The 18113-nt window shown below is 33.2% G+C and overlaps 1 pseudogene; it reads right to left on the bottom strand.

Annotated features, from left to right (window-relative positions):
• Nucleotides 1–11894: 11894 nt before the first annotated feature.
• LOC112489498 (G-type lectin S-receptor-like serine/threonine-protein kinase At4g27290) lies at nt 11895–17241 on the bottom strand (annotated as a pseudogene).
• Nucleotides 17242–18113: the final 872 nt, after the last annotated feature.

Genomic DNA, 18113 nt, shown 5'->3' on the forward strand with positions numbered 1-18113 from the left:
ATATTTCAGGGACATGTAACCACTGGATATCATTCTACTTGTTTGTAAATTAAATCAAACTTGTGGAGGCATGTTATCCTTCACTTTGAAAATGTTTAATTTCATTTTTCAAAGATTCATGAGTTACTTACTAAGTTCCAGCAAGCTTCTTTGTTTCTGATCTATTTTTCTTCTCAAAAAGAATTGCCATGCTAAAATCTAATATTTTGGGGTTCATCAAGTCATCCAACAAGATATTGCTGGTTTTCAGATCACGGTGAATAATTCTTAATCTTGAGTACTTGTGAAAATAAAGAAGACCTTAAGCAATTCCTTTGATGATGTGTTTGCACATTCTCCAAGCCAGTAGTCGCCAATTAACTATTAGAATTTACATATCTAAAATATGCATAATAAATTCCATTAAAGCATAAAATACTAACCTCTAAACGCAGCCATTAATAAATTATATCTTTAATCCTGCAAAATAGAAAATAACATAATAATAGTGCCTATGGACACAATACTTTCAAACCATTCTCAATGATCTCTGAAAACCCTAATCACAAAATATCGTATGTATATTTGTTTATTTGCCCTAGACCTTTTATAGTCTCTGCAAGTCAGACTTATCTATTAATTTTAACACACAACAAAATAATAATAATTTAATAATAATATATAATAATAAAAATATGGATAAGTCAAAATAGGCTTTTAAAGAGAGTTGGTCCTCCAGTCTAATGGGCCAATTGAAGTCTTATAGAGAGTGTGTAACCAAGGGTCCTACTACGAAATAATAAACAAGTCAGTTTCATTATGGTATAAATAGGCCTCGTAAGTGAGTAATTGATTATGTTTAAATTCATAAATTATTCATTTATTTAATATTCTCCCACTTGGACTACATAATTACTATATATATAATCCAAACTCACTTACTATAGAATCTCTCGAACCATAATACCATTTCATCTAAATATATAGCATGTTAAGAGGACACAACAATATACTAGACTAGATAGTAGAGATTGTCTCAGTAAATCTCCCAAAACATGCTACCATTTCAACTAAATACTTTGCATGCCATAAACTCAGTCTAGGTGGTAGAGATTTACTTAACCACATGCAATCTCCTAACACACAATACCATTTCATCCAAGCATATTGTGTATCGACAGTATACAACAATATACCCAAATTAGGTAGTTGGGACCCACCATGGCACTTGTGGATCAACATACACATATACATAGACTAAAAGTCTTACAGGCCTGTAAATATAAAGAGCAATAATATGTGTAATAAATCATCTCATAAATAAATAATGATCCACATACATTAATGTATCAAAATTCTCAAAGAAATAATTAATACTCAACATGGATATTACTGCATAATATATAATAAACTCCCACTAACCCACAGCAGTCTCAACTGCCTAACAATAATGCTATATAGGACACATGCTCCTCAAATATGCCTATTGGTAAGGCCTTGGTCAGTGGATCTGCCACCATGCTGTAAGTAGGCATGTGAACAACAGTAATGAGGCCCTTTTCTACATACAATATCTGCTTTGTCTCATCCAACTGGTCAGTATCATTGGTAGCAAGAGTACGTCATCAACATACAACACAAGAAATATAAAACATCTCCCACTTACCTTCATATATATACACCTATCAACAACATTCTCCTTAAAGCTATTTTTGGTGACAACCTCATCAAAGTTAAGATACCATTGTCTTGAAGCCTGTTTAAGACCATAAATTGACTTCTTAAGCTTATAAACCAAATTACTATTTTCTGTTTACTAGAAATCAACTGGTTGAACCATATACACATCCTCAAACAAATCACCATTCAGAAAAGCAGTTCTAACGTCCATTCAGTGCAACTCCAGGTGATAATGTGCCACAATTGCCGTAACTATTCTAAAAGAATCCTTTGCAGATACAGGAGAGAATGTCTCTGTATAGTCAACTCCTTCCTTATGGTTAATGTTTTGGCTACAAGTCTAGCCTTGTACCTCTCCATTTGACCATTAGAGTCTCTTTTAGTCTTAAAAACCTATTTGCAACTTATAGGCTTGCTATCCTCTGGTAACTCAACCAAATCCCAAACACTATTTGGTACCATGGATTTCATTTCATTTTCTATTGCATCCAACCAAAAATTTGAGTGTGAACTGCTTATGGCCTCCTTGTAAATGATTGGATCTGAATCATCACTTACGTCAAACTCATGCTCCTACAAGTGAACCTCATAGTCATCAGGAATAGCTGACCTTCTAGTCCTTTATGACATTCTCAAAGGCATATTGGCATCTATAATATTTGGAATATCCTGCTCTACAATAATGGGTTCATCTTGATCAACTATTAGTTCATCAACTACTAGATTAATAACATCTCTATTAGGAATAATAACACTTAGAATGAATACATTTTCTTATCTAAATTGAGGCTTCTTTAGACCATTACTGTCATCAAACCCAAAATCAACTTCAAAATAAACAGTCCTATTTGATTCCACAATTCTGGTAATGTGAGATAGACAAAAGAATCTTGAACCCTTAGATCTTATACAATAGCCAACAAAATATCCATTTATAGTTTTTGGATCCAACTTCTTAATTTGGGAATTATAAATCCGTACTTCAACTTTGCAACTCCAAACTCAAAAATGGTGCAAATTAGACTTTCTTCCTGACCACAACTTAAAAGGAGTCTTAGGAACAGATTTATTTGGTACTTGATTCAAAATATAAGCCGCTGTCCTTAAAGCCTCTCCCCACCAGTAATCTAGTGAAATAGAATTTGCCAACATAGATCGCACCATATCCAACAAAGTACGATTCCTCCTCTCAGCTATGTCATTCTGCTGATGAGTACCAGACATTGTATATTGTGCATCAATGCCACACTCACGTAAATAAATTGCGAATGGCCTTGGGTTCTGTCCAGTCTCATCATATCTGCCATAAAACTCACCACCTATGTCAGATCTCACAGCCTTTACTTTCTTATTCTTTTGAAGCTCCATCTTAACCTTAAACTCCTTAAAGGCAACTAAAGAATCCATGTGAAAGGTCCACAGATATCAATATGGATTAATTTCAAAACATCTCCACACCTACCCATCTTATCTTTTCTAACCTTAGAAGTTAGCTTCCTTTTCACACATGTAACACAAGTCTACAGTTAGAGAAGTTAAAATTATGAAGTATTCCATCCTTCACTAACCTTTCCATTCTGTGCCTAGAAATATGTCCCAAATGCTTATTCCATAATATTGAGGGATTATCATTAACTCTTGGACATTTAGAAACAACAATAAGGGCAACAACAATATTAATAGAATAATTGAGACCATTATTAAATAAATAAATTCTATATAAATTGCCACATAAAGTTTCAAACCAACAATTTTACCATCCTTATACATTTTAACTTTGTTATTTTCAAACAAAAAACTATAACCTTGACTATCTAAAAGATAAATAGATAATAAGTTTCTTCTTATTAAAGGTACATAGGAAATTTCTTGTAATTCTAAAACATATCCAATGGCAAGTTTCAACTTGATTATTCCCATGATATCCACCTTTCCTCTTGAGCTATCTCCCATATAAACGTGCTACTCAAGATTGGTTGGTCCCCCTTTTACTTATCATCCCATTTAATGAATTAGTAACATGAATTGTTGCTCCAATATCTAACCACCAAGAATTCATAGGCCCATCAATAATATTGGTCTCAATCATTAAAATATTACATTTCTTCTAAGTATTCAAACTAGAACTTATATTATCAAACTAATATGGAGGACTCTTCATTATAAAATAGATCAATAACTCCTCTCCAATATCCATCTTAAGGTCTTTAAGCTTATTATAATAGGGAGAAAGTAACGTAATATGGTCCCTTACTTCTTTTACAACATCATACTTAGTATTATTCAAAAAGTCCAAATAATGATACTTCTTATTCATATCAAACTGGATAAATTTCTTTCCTATCTCCTCAAGAAGTTCCTTTGCTATATCAACCTTAGGAATACTTGCATAAATAGTTTCGTCCATATAATTCTCCATCATCATCATATAGCACTTATTTGAATACTTCCAAACATCATAAAGTCTCTCATCAGTTGATATCTCTGGTGGATCTATCTCCAAAGCCAAATCCAATTTCATAAATATCAAATTCATAACCAAGGTCTTTTTCTACTTCTGATAATTTGTCCCATCTAACTTTATCATGATAGTCATTGGTAAAGTATTCGGAGTGCTACTAACTGTGAAAATAGCAAACGCAACAAGGCATTTAAAACATATAACATGATAACTATTTTCCAGCCCCTCAACACTATATAAAATCAATATCACTAGGGTCTTTGTAGCACAAAAGATACTCTTTCGGGGGTTAAGGACAGTGTCAGGACCCGTCCAAGATCCCTCACCGGAACCCTAAATCCAAATTATGCATGTCACTAGTCTATGAACTCGTGTCGATGTGTGCTCCGCAATAGTGCTTTGGTCACTGCAAAATTCCAAAGTCAACATTTTGACCCACTTGGTCAACGGTCAAACCAAATCAACCTCGGTCAACTTGAAAATTTTCAATGATTAGAGACAGGGTCTTACAAACAGTCAACCAAATAACTATAATCAAATACATTGAACTGAATCACAGACAGGGTAACTCAGAACCTGCGAGTCATGGTATTCAATCAACTTCCACTGCCATTCCAGGTGTCATACAAAGCAACTAAAACCACCGATAAGGTAGCCGAATTACCCATATAGATCTCGGTAATAAGTGGGAGAAAAATAATATATTGGCAATTTCATGAAATAGGTAAATATAAAATATCCCATCCACTATACCAACATAAATTACATTGGTACACATAACGTAGGCAAAATAAGTCTCACGACGGGTGAGTACCTAAAATCCCACACTACTATACCAACTAGGCACAAAGCCTTTTTAGGGAAAGCTAGCACAATCCAATTCTCCAAACATAGATATATAATTTAATTCAAGAAATTTGAAATAGAATAATTAAACAAATAAATAAATGAACTAATAATCAATAAAACAAATAAATAAATAAATATATCGCAAAATGTTTTTTAATAATAGTAAACGATAGATAAATAATAAATAAATAAGCAAAAAACAACTTTTATTTATTTATTTTCTACTGCTAAACGTCAGCATGCTAATGCTAGTGAACGACACATCGTGCTAACATCAGTATTAGAGGCTCGAAAAGACATGTAGTACATGTCTTCTTCCTCAACAATCAGGGTCACGAGCGACCCAGTTTCAATTCAGGCGAGTCAGGCTGCCTAACCCGGCCATATCTCGCTGCTCCGGTCTCCGTTTCTGGCGATACCAGTGGCCTTGAATGCATCTGTTCTCGGGCAACGGTTTCCCCAAAGCAATTTGGTCCAAAAGACCCAAAAAATTAAACACCCAAGCAAGATGAATTTCAGTCTTTTTACAAGAGTTTTCAGACCCAATTTGGAGGTTTCAGTCCAAAATGCCGCTCAAAACTTATTCCATTCCATTCGAAAACGAAAATACCACAAAAACCCAGGTCATAAATCATGCAAAACACAAGTTTCCCAATATTTTGCAAAACCAATATATGGCCGATATTTCAAAAGTTGTTATTTTTTTATTTTTTTTTGTTATTCAAAATAGCAATCGGACATATATATATATTCTCAGAATACATAATCTTGAATCTAGGAGAAAAATAATACATAGCGACATGTATATAATTAGAACACATAGATCAATCAATGGCGGTATATTAAACAATCTGATACACATATTTTGCACAGTCAATCTAGCAACAAATTACCAGAAAATTTATTATGCATATTACCATGCTCTGATACTAATTGTTAGAATTTACGGATCTAAAATATACATAATAAATTCCATTAAAGCATAAAATACTAACCTCCAAATGCAGCCATTGATAAATTAAATTTTTTAATCCTACAAAATAGAAAATAACGTAATAGTAGTGCCTATAGACACACTACTCTCAAACCACTTTTAATGATCTCTGAAAATCCTAATCACAAAATACTGTATGCATATCTGTTTACTTGCCCTAGATCTTTTATAGTCTCTGCAAGCTTGACTTACTCTTAATTTTAACGCACACCAAAAGAATAATAATTTAATAATAGTATATAATAATAAAAATATAGATGAGTCAAAATAAGCTTTTAAAGAGAGTTGGTCCTCCAATCCAACAGGGCCAGCAGGAGTCTTATAGAGAGTGTGTGACTAAGGGCTCTACTACGAAATAATAAACAAGTCAATCCCATTAATAGCATAAATAGACCCTATAAATGAATAATTGATTATATTAAGTCCACAAATTATTTATGTATTTAACATTAACTAGATCTGCATTAGTTGCAGACTCAACCACAAGAGTTAAACCAGTAAACAAATACTATCAAAGAGAAAATGGTCATCAATGAATAAACATACCTAATATGAAAGAATGCAAGCTTCTGTTTGGCATCTACTCGTTGATTAATATCTTTTCTTCTCTCTCAATACAACAACCCAAAAGCTTGACAAGATTTGTGTGCTGCAGCTTAGAAATTAACCCTACCTCATTCTTAAATTCTTCTAATCCTTGTCCAGAATTATTTGAAAGCTTTTTTACTACAATTTCATACCATTGTAGCTTTCCCTGCAACAAAATCCAGATTACTAATATAATCATTACAACTTAATGTATCTTGTAGTTGCTAGCATCCAATTTTCTGTCAATGTAGGAAGATTGAGAGAAAATGGAAAAACAAAATGTTGTGTTGCCTCACTAACATACCTTATAAATAGGTCTAAACCTACCCTCTCCATGCTTATTCAAAATGGAGAAGTTATCAGTGGCTGCCACTACACTTGAAAAGCTAAGCTAGGGAAGCTCATGATCTTTCTTCCTGCTAGGGTCAATAAGGTTTCCTCCACTAGGATCATCATTTTTTGTACTAAACTAGGATGTTGATGATCTGTGAACTTCTCCCGTGCCTATTTGGCTTCAATTTATTCCTGTCAATGTGGACAAATTTTGCATTACAAGGAAAAGTTTTGAAACTATGGACCAATACACAAGTTAAATTTTGTACCTGAACAATTGAACTTGCTCCATAAGTAAAACAAATTCTTGATTGAAATTATTAATATCAAGGGAATCAGTAGAGCGACGACAATCATAAGTATCTTCCGCTTTTTCTAATGATCTGAAGAATGAAAGGCTATCATGTTTTACTTAGACAAAGAAAATTAAGCTAATTATTCACATCTCTACATCACATAACTATCTAGGTTGATGAAGAAACTGTAATATTCTTACTCTAATCATAATTAGAGGTGTTTCTTTCATTACTTCACAATTTCATATCAATAAGCTTACCAGATTTGGAAGCATTTTCATGCACATAAATCTTGTTTTCTCCTCTCCCTATGATGTCCAGAAGTTCATGGTTGTTTCCATAGAAAAACTCACAGTGAATCCCATCAACCAATGAAGAAAAAAAATATACGCAACACATGAACAGGTGCTCCTGCATGCCTGCTCATAGTCATTTGTACCTGTGTACTGGCTGGCCAACTAACAAGCATTGATCTTGGGAATAATGCCTTCTTTGCACATCATTTACAAAGATTCCAAGCATCCTGTAGAATTGCATGGCAATGTAGAATCACATAGAGAGTAACTTACATTAGAAATCTTTTGACCATCCATCATGAACTCCATAATTGTCCCATCTGAAGCTAAAACAAAATACCTAAATAGTTACTTTCTTTGTTGTGGAAAGCAAGAGAAAATCTGGTTGTTGTTTGATACATAGCTAAAATTGTAATGATTATCTAATGAGATTTCAAAAAAGAATCTGAAATCATGTCCATCCCAGAAGCCAATCTGCTGGTAAACATTATGTTGGCTCCATATATTGGATTTTGTCATGTCCAAATAATTGAGACCTAGATAACAAAAACCTCTGTTTGGATCAGAGGGGCTTAGCCATGATCTAAGATACTGTTTTCTTATTCCATATGCTCTTAACCATGATCTAAGATACTGCTTTCTTATTCCATATGCACTGTCTATGTTGAACCACCCAATATCATTCCAGGTAGAAGTGTATCAGTTGGGTAATCAAAACTTTGCCATATGGTCTTCCCTACTTCCATTAGAATTAGATTTCCTGAATCAAGAATTTTCCCATCCGTTTCGTTACTTGATGGGCTTGCTTCATTGTTGCTAATATATGGATTCGACATTATCTCACTCATGACCAAGTTCCCATCATACAACCCAAACCGGTCTTTTGTTTTTGTCATCCTTGAACTAGATTCCCAAGTTATCAAAGCTTGATTTACTAGGAGTAAAGAATCTAAGCTCAAAAACCCTGCCAGCAAAAACCTATATTTCACTGCTATGTAAAACCATTCTTGGTGCGAGGATGTCTAAGGCATGACAGGAGCAAAAGATACATATGAAGCTTTGACAGAAAAGAAAAACTTTGGATGTTTTCATGTCACACGTAATAAGGAAGCAGAAACAATTACTTTCACATGAAGAAACAACTCAAGCACCATGTTATGCTGGAAAGGACAAAGAAAGCATACAATTATACAAGGTTCTCACCTTCAAGAGAGAAGCTTAAGCATACAACTAACTATACAAGGTTCCCACCTTCAAGAGAGAAGCTTAGGGCCTGTTTGGCCATTTTCTATTTTTTTTCTTGGAAAAAAGGGTCGTTTGTCAAATTGTTTTTGAAAAACATTTACATGCTTGATGGTTTGGTTTAACTGGTTTCCAAGAGAGAAAAAGGGGTAAAAATATATATATATATATATATATATAAAGAATTAACCAGGGATAGCATCCCATGAAGAAAAACTTCATTCTAATAATCTTATCTGCAACATATATATTAAGCTTGTTATCCTATATTTAAAAAAAAAAGAAAAAAAAAAGAAAAAAAGAAAATAGAGTTAGGAAAGTATAACGTTTGACCTAGTTCATAACTATTAGCAAAGACATTAATTACATAAAATACAATTTCTTGACAAAATTTCCACCACCTATCAGATAGTATCTTATTTTCTTTTATCAAAAATTGTAATGGTTTATTTTTTACAACTAGTTGTTTTTATATATGAGATGGATAGAGCTGTCAGCAACCGATAATAAAATTAGTAATCAAAAAAATTTCGCAACCATTATAATTAATTACCAAAAAAAAAATAGAAATATTACCCAAAAAAAAAAATAAAACCATTATAATTAATTAAAATCTTACACCTTTTTTTACCCAAAAAAAATTCTTATAACTATAGAACTTCTTGTCAATGGAGCAGATGATGCACCAGCTAAAATACACGTATGATGTAATTGGAACAAGTAATTCTTGAGAATGTGTCACATCTAATATTTTCCATGACACCATCAAATCAATTTGAATTCCAATAAAATTCAGTCTTAGTTGACAAAATGGTATCAATTTATTTAAAAAAAAAAAAAAAAAACTCTGTAGCTTGAAGTGTCCTGAAAATATTATTTAAAGATTTGTCTGTTGCATGTTGAAAAGCATCATATGACAAAAATAAATAAATAAATCACCTTATTAAAAAAATAAATTATAATTATGTATCACCCTTGCTTATCTAATAACCATTCAATTTCTAAGATGAAAGTTGTACCTTGTTTAGTATGAATAAAAGGGTTTTGTTTTTATTTATTTATTTAAAAAAAGAAAAAAAGAAAAAACAGTATGAATAGAAGGTTGAACCTTTCTTTCTTCAATCAGAATAAGTAGCCCAAAAAAATTATGTTATAAATTTCATCTTGGAGCCATAATACTTTTTGTGACAAGATTTTATTTTATTTTATTTTTTATATTGTTGGCATGGGGATTAAAATCTTAGATCATTGACAATTTCATAAAAATCTGTCTGGGTAGGGATTAGCCAAAACAATTTCTGTACTTTTTTTTTTTTCTAGTATAAGAGTTTTTATTTTTATTTTATACTGGGTCTCGTAAAAATTAGAAATCATTAGAAAATAAAATAGGGCCAATCTGTTATGTAATTACTATATATACATATATAGATATATATATATATATATAACAAGATTCAAATAAAATTTTGATTATCAACATTAGGATTTTTTTTAACCATTAAATCATATTAATAATTAAAATTTAAAATTATTTTTATTAATCAATAGGAACCAATAGAGTTCGCTTTTCTTGCATACAGTTTTAGTTTGATAATAAATATTTTTAAATTTTAAATTTAAACTTTAATGTGATCCAAAAATTAATAAAAGTAAAAACCAACATTAAAATTATCATGTTGTCTTGATTTTAATTTGACTCTACATATATATATTTGTTCATGCATTTGTTTTCTTAAAACTCCTTCTTTATATAGGAAACTTTCCTTTGTTACTCATGGATTAAGATGACTGACAAAATCTATTATTAAACATTTTTTAACAATTTGTTCTACATTCTGTTTTAGTTGATTTGGTACTTGAAATAACTTATCAAATATATTGTATATTTATTTGTGTTTAATTTTGATGAAGCTATATTTATGAAAATTTCAAACCCTTTGTTTATGACAGATCCATTTTTTTTAGTTATTTTATTTAATTATTTTTCTGGTAAATTAGAGTTCATCCTTGTACTAGTTTTCAAGCCATTTCCCCAACAAGATGACACAGACTATTTGCCTGCTTGTCATATAATGGATTTCTAGAATTCACACAAAAAAAAAATAATAATAATGAAAGAAAGAAAAACCAACTAGTTAGCAAACAATGCCAAAAAAATTATAAGCCCTGACCAATCCTTCTAGGTAAAAAGGATTTTAGTTGAACAACAAATCACTTAAGCATTTATATGTTGTCTGTCACATTTAAAGTATTCAAGTCCTGCAAAATAAATAAATGTTATGTGTCCTAAACTTGTAATTGTTCGCCTAAAGTAACCAAATCTGAGAATTTTACAATCCAAGAAGTGAATACCAGAACGGTTAAAAAGTTGGAACTCAAAAGATGTAATCTTGCTTTGACTAGCAAAATTGAATCAAGATTTGGAGAAGGGTTTTGCCTTGTTGAAATTGAACTACCATCTGCTGCTGCATTTAGAAGAGTAGTATATGTAGGCTGTTTAGGCTAAGATAAACTCTCCCTTTCACTGCTCAACATTAATACAACGTCCCACATGTTTGGCCTGTCCTCTGCATTTTCTTGAACACATAGCAAACCCACCTGAATGAATATCAGTACGTCATTCACAGGACATGAATCGCCTAATGTTGGATCCATAACTCCCAAGCCTTCACAGATTTCACATTGTAAGTTAACAATGTCAAATAAAACAAATAGCTACATAAAAGTAGAAGAGTTCAAAGCTAAGGCCCTGTTTATGTCACTTATGTAGGATTTTTTTAGAACAAAAAACACAACAAAAGGAAAGGAAAGAAAACAAGGAGCGTAAATTGGTATGAAAACTTCCTCATTCATTTCTGGACAAAAATATATAAACATGAGCCTATGACAGTAAATCACCTACTTTTCACCTACTATTGCAGTAATCATACCACCAAAAGACAAGCCATACTTTGGCTACCTAATATAACAGTGTTTCACCAAAAAGCTGAAAATACAGTAACTAATCATCATAAAGCAACTTATGACAGCAACAAAAGTGACATTACACTAACACTCCTCCTTAGCAGTTTTGCTGGAAACACTAAGATCATTTCTCAATGTTTCAAACCTATTTCTTGGAAATGCTTTTGTCCAAATATCAGCAAGCTGGACCTCAAACTTGTAATGAACCAGCTTCACTTCACCATTTCTTTCATCTTATAAACTTTGTCTTTCTTTCCTTGAACAACAAAGCATTCAGGTTGCTCAATATACACTTCTTCTCGCAAGTAACTATTTAGAAATGCAGATTTCACATATAAATGGTAAACTTTCCAACCTTTTTGAGCAGCAAAAGCTTGTAGATATTTAATTGTCTCATGTCTTGCAACTGGTGCAAACGTATCTCCATAATCAATACCTGGTTGCTGCACATAACCCTTAACTACCAATCTTGCTTTATGCTTGTTTATTGTACCGTCTACATTAAGCTTGGTCCTAAAGACCCATTTCACTCCAATTGCCTTTTTGCCTTGAGGTTTGCTCACCAATTCCCAAGTTTTGTTTTTGTTTATCATATTGATTTCAGTTTTCATAGTCTCTTTCCATGTCTCGAAATGATTTGCATCATAGAAAGTAATTGGATCAAACAATGCTAGGTTGCATCTCTCATATACATCAGTTAATGGTCTTATACCTCGGACATCGGATATGGGTCTTGTATCTCGGACATCAGACAAGGGTCTTATATCTCAGACATCAGACGAGGGTCTTATATCTTGTACATCGATCAGGGATCTTATACCTTGGATATTGGTCAGGGGTCGTATACCTCGAACATCGGTCAAGGGTCTTCTATGTCGGACATCGGTAGGGGTTTTCTACCTCGGAAATCGATCACGGGTCTTCTACCTCGGACATCCATCAGGGGTCTTCTACCTCGGACATCAGTCAAAGATCTTCTACCTCCGATGCTTCTTCCATATACATTAGTAAAAGGTCTTGTACCTCGGATGCTTCTCTCGAATGCATCAGTGAAGGGTCTTATACCTTGGATGCATCTCTGAGATACATTAGTCAATGATCTTGTACCTCGGATGCATCTCTCAGATACATTAGCCAAAGGTCTTGTAGCTCGAATTCCAACAGTATCTTCATCATTTGAATCAGCCTCTTCCTGAATTTCACCATGTTCTTAGGTAAAATTCTCTTATGAGGCTTGAATTTTACTCTTTTCCCAATTCCATTCTACTACAAAGCTTTTATCTTTCATTCCAACATTTAGAATTTCACTTCCATGTTGATCTTATATTATGCAAGACTTATCTTGAAAATTCAAAGAATATCAATTTTCAAGCATTTGTCCCACACTCAACTTTTAGGTACATATAACACATTTGAAATTAGTTTAGTACCTATTGGAGTTTCTACAGCCACATCTCCTTTGCCTTGAACTTGAATAAAATTTCAATTTCCTATTTGGACTTTGGAAACAAAGCTTCTATCCAAGGTCTTGAAGAGATCAGCATCATGATTCATATGTTGAGTACAGCCACTATCCATCAACCAAGCTTCTTTGCTACTGTTTTCTGCATAACATGTAGCAACAAATGACCTTTCCTCACTTTGCCATGCTTCATCAGCAACTTGTACTTGATGTGCTTGTTGTATTGGTTCTCCTTTGTTTTTGCAAACTTTTTCAACATGTCCAAGTTGTTTGCAAGCTCTACATTGAACATTAGGCCTCAACCAACAATATTTTTCAGAATGGTTGTCCTTTTTGCAATGAGAGCACATCATAAACTTCTTTCTTTCACCCTCTCTGTTTGTACCAGCACCATATCGTCCTTTGTCATTACTTCCTCCACCTTGCTGCTTCCTTTGGTTATTGTTTGCTGGAGCCTTGCATTTTTGTAGTGCTAGAAAAGAAATTGCTGAAGTTTCTTCTTGTCTTATAGATCTTCTTTGTTTAGTTGCTTGTAAAGCATTAACAAGCTCTGAGAAAGAAATCTGATTCCGGTCTCTTGACTCCTCTAAGGATGAGATCTTTGCTTCGAACTTTTTTGGCAAGCTAACTAGCACTTTCTCTACCACTCGTCTGTCACTTAGCTCCTATTTAAGAATTCTGATTTGGTTTACTACCTTCATTAGTCTGTCAATGAAGTCTTTTACCAACTCAGAATCCTTCATTCTTAAAGTTTTGAACTCCCTCCTTAAGTTCAATACCTGCATTTGTCTTGTTCTTGCACTTCCCTGGAACTCTTCTTTCATCTTGTCGCAAACCTCTTTAGCTGTAGTGCAAGCCACAATTATGGTGAACATCACTTCTGAAACACTAGCATATAAAGCAGATAAAGCCTTAAACTTTTTTGCAACCTCCTCATTATGTTGCTTTATTTGAGCGATAGTGGGATTTGCTATCAAAGGGGGAGAATTTTTATCGGTCTCTACAACTTCCTACAAGTCAAAAGCTTAAAGGTAAACTTTCATTTTTATAGACCACATGGCATAATTTTCTCCAAAAAATATAGGAGGTAATGGAGCAGAAAAATGAGTTAAAGCCATTTTAAGAAAAAAGGGCGAGGATAGGTAGAAGGAAGTTTTCTATATTTTTTTGCTATTTCACTTATAGCCCCACTAAGATCATTAGAGCTCTGATACCATTTGTAGGATTTTTTTTTAGAACAAAAAACATAGCAAAAGGAAAGAAAAGAAAACAAGGAGCATAAATTGGTGTGAAAACTTCCTCATTCATTTATGGACAAAAATATATAAACATGAGCTTATAACAGTAAATTACCTACTTTTCACCTACTATTGCGGTAATCATACCACCAAAAGATTCCTACTTTTCTAATAAGTTCATTGAGCTGTTTGGTTCATGAAAGGTTGCATTCTTCCTACCACTCACAATCTCCAGCAAAATCACTCCAAAGCTAAATACATTGGATGTTGTTGAGAAAAAGTTATGCACGGCATACTCCAGAGACATGTAGCCACTGGTCTCAATGCGGAAAGAAGAAGAATACAAAGTAAAAATGTCACTTTTCTTGTTTGTAAATAAAGGGTGCCTTGTTAAAAACAAGAATGCTCACACATATAGGCAGGCATGGTGTCCTCCAACCATGTTTAAATTCATTTTTCAAAGATATAGCCTTTACTTACTATGTTCCAGCAAGCCTCTTCATTTTGATTTTAGTTTCCTCCTCAAAAAAGATTCTTGCCTTGCCAAAATCTGATATTTTGGGGTTCATGTAGTCATCCAATAGGATATTGCTAGTTTTCAAATCACTGTGAATAATTCTTAATCTAGAGTACTTGTGAAGATAAAGAAGTCCTTGAGCAATCCCGTCAATGATGTATTTACGTTTCGTCCAATCCAGCAGCAATTGCTTTATTGGATCTACATTAGTTGCGTATTCAACCAAATGGGATGAATAAACAAAATGAGCAAAAAGATACAAAGAAGGAAATGGGAATCCATAAATATACAAACCAAATATGAAGGTGTCCAAGCTTCTGTTAGGCATGTACTCATACATTAAAATCTTTTCTTCTTGCTCAATGCAATAACCCAAAAGCTTGACAAGATTTTTGTACTGTACCTTAGAAATTAGCTGTATCTCATTCTTGAACTCTAACTAATCCTTGTCCATAATATTTTGAAAGCCTTTTCACTGCAATGTCATTATCTTGTAGCTTCCCCTGCAAAAAGACTATATTATTTCATCGAAGAATCTATATAATATTATCCTATAGTTCTGGCATTCAATTTTCTGTCAGTTTGAAGACTGAGAAAGAAAATTAAAAAGAAAAATACGCTATCTGAAAGAAAATACCTTATAAATAGGGCCAAAACCACCCTCTCCAATCTTATTCCTAGGTGAGAAATTATCAGTGGCTGCCACCACACCAATAAAACTAAGCAAGGGAAGCTCATGATCGTTCTTCCTCCCAAGCTCAGTAGCTTCTTCTCTGCTTGGATCATTGTTTGGACTTAATTGGGATGTGTGAACTTCTCCTGTGCCTACTTGGTTCACATTTATTTCTGTTAATATGGAGAAACTTTTCATCATAAGACAAATATTTTGAAACTGTGGACCAATATTGAAGTTGGATTTGGTACCTGAATAGTTGAACTTTCTCCATAAGTAAAACAAACACTTGATACAAATCATTAATATCAAGGAAATCTACTACTACCACAATCATTAGCATCTTCATCTTTTTCTCATGATCTGAAGAAAGAAAAGAATTGAACAGTGTCATATTTTCACAGACAAAGGAGATTAAATTAATTACTCACATCTCTTCCTTACATAACTTTATTTAATCATATTTAGAGTTGTTTCTCTCAACACTTCATGATCATTGATTCAAAAGCTTACCAGATTTAGAATCATTTTCATGCACATAGATGCTACTGTTTCCTCTCCTTAAGTCATTCAACAGATCATTTTTATTTCCATAGAAAAGTTCACACCGAGTCCCATTATCCATCGAAGAAATATATGCAACACATGAGCAGTTGCTCCTACATGTTTGCTCACGGTCACTGGTACCTGTACTGGTTGTCCAACTAACAAACACTGAACTCGGGATTGATCCTTTGATAATGTGCGAGAAATTATTTCCATCTTTGCACATCATTGGCGTCGATACCAAGCATCCTGTTGAATTGTGTGGAAATGTGGAATCGCATATAGAGTAGTTCACACTAGAAACCTTTAGACCCTCCATCTTGAACTCCATAATTGTCCCATCTAAAGCTAAAACAAACCATCTAAGTATGTTACTTTCTTTATTGTAGAAAGTAACAGAATTCTGGCTGCTGTTTGATACATAGCTAAAATTGTAATGGCTATCTAATGAGCTTTGGAAAAAGAATCTGAAATCATGTCAATCCCAAAATCCAATCTGCTGGTGAGCTTGATCTTGGCGCTAGACATTGGATTTTGTTAAGTCTACATTATCAAGGCCTAGAAAATAGAGACCTCTGCTTGGATCGGAGGGACTTAACCATGATGAAAGATACTGCTATCTTTCTCTATTTGCATTATATTTGTTAAACCATCCCAAGCTCATTCCAGGTAGAAGTGTATCTCCTAGGTAATCAAAACTCTGCCATATGGTCTTTCCAGCCTCCATTAGTATTAGATTTCCCGAATCAACAAGTTTCATGCTTGTTTTATTACTTGCTGGTCTTGCTCCATTGTTAACAATAATTGGAATAGACATTATATCATTCAAGACCAAGTTTCCATCATACCTTATGTAGAGAACTCCAGTGGAAACCACAAGGCAAATTTGTTGGTTTGGAACCCAAATTGGTTTTCTGTTTTTGTCATTCTTGAACCAGATTCCCAGGTACTCAAACCTTGATTTACTTGGAGTAAAGAAGCCGAGCTCGAACACTCCACCAGTAGAAACCAATGTTTCATTGCTGTGTAAATTCTTTCCAAGTATAAGAGTGTCTAAGGCATGAGATGATGGGCAAAGGAAACATAAGAAGATAACGAGAAGAAAAACTATGGATGCTTTCATTTTCATGTCAAACACAAAAAAGTGACAGAAACAAACAAATTAAGCTGCATGTTATAGTGGGAAACCTCAAAGACAAAATACAACTATAATTCCGAAATTGAAAACAAAAACCAGTTTGCTATTGTTTTATGGAAACCATGGATAATAGCTTTCCAAGGGAGAACATAGCTTACATGCTTTTAGCTCATATCCTTTCTATAATCTTGTCTGCAATATACAGTGAATTTGTCATCCTATATAACAAAAATAAATAAACTAGTTTGACCTGGCTGGTAACTAATCTTATTATCCATCTAGCAAGATATTACTTATTGGTATTAAAATATAAATTTCTTAACTAAATTTCCACAGCCTATATGATATTATCTTTTTTCTTATAGAAATAAGGATTTTATTTCCCCAGTCTTAGTCATTTTTATAGACGAGATGGATAGAGGTGTACGCAACTAATAATAAAATTAGTAAAAGGGGGGTATCAAAGAAATTTTGCAGCATTTTCTTGATATGAAAATGCTACCATTATAATTAAATAAAAATTCTTAGAACTATATAAGGAACTACTAGTCAATGGAGCGGGTGTAGCATCATTGCGTCAATATAAAATACATGTATGATTTACTAATTGGAACAACTTCTTGAGGATATGTCACATATATTGATTATTAAATATTCCATGTTTTCCATGACAGCATCAAATCATTTTGAGTTCTAATAAAATTCAGAGTCTTAGTTGACAAAATGACATAAATTTGTTTTAAACTATGTAGTTTGAGGTCTCTTGAAATTATTATTTAAAGATTTGGTCTGTAGTAAGTGGAAAAACATCATATGATGATAAACCTCCTTGTTTATTAACCTTGCGTAGCTAAATA

Source organism: Ziziphus jujuba, chromosome 1 (genome assembly GCF_031755915.1).
Source record: "Ziziphus jujuba cultivar Dongzao chromosome 1, ASM3175591v1".
In the NCBI taxonomy this organism is placed as follows: domain Eukaryota; kingdom Viridiplantae; phylum Streptophyta; class Magnoliopsida; order Rosales; family Rhamnaceae; genus Ziziphus; species Ziziphus jujuba.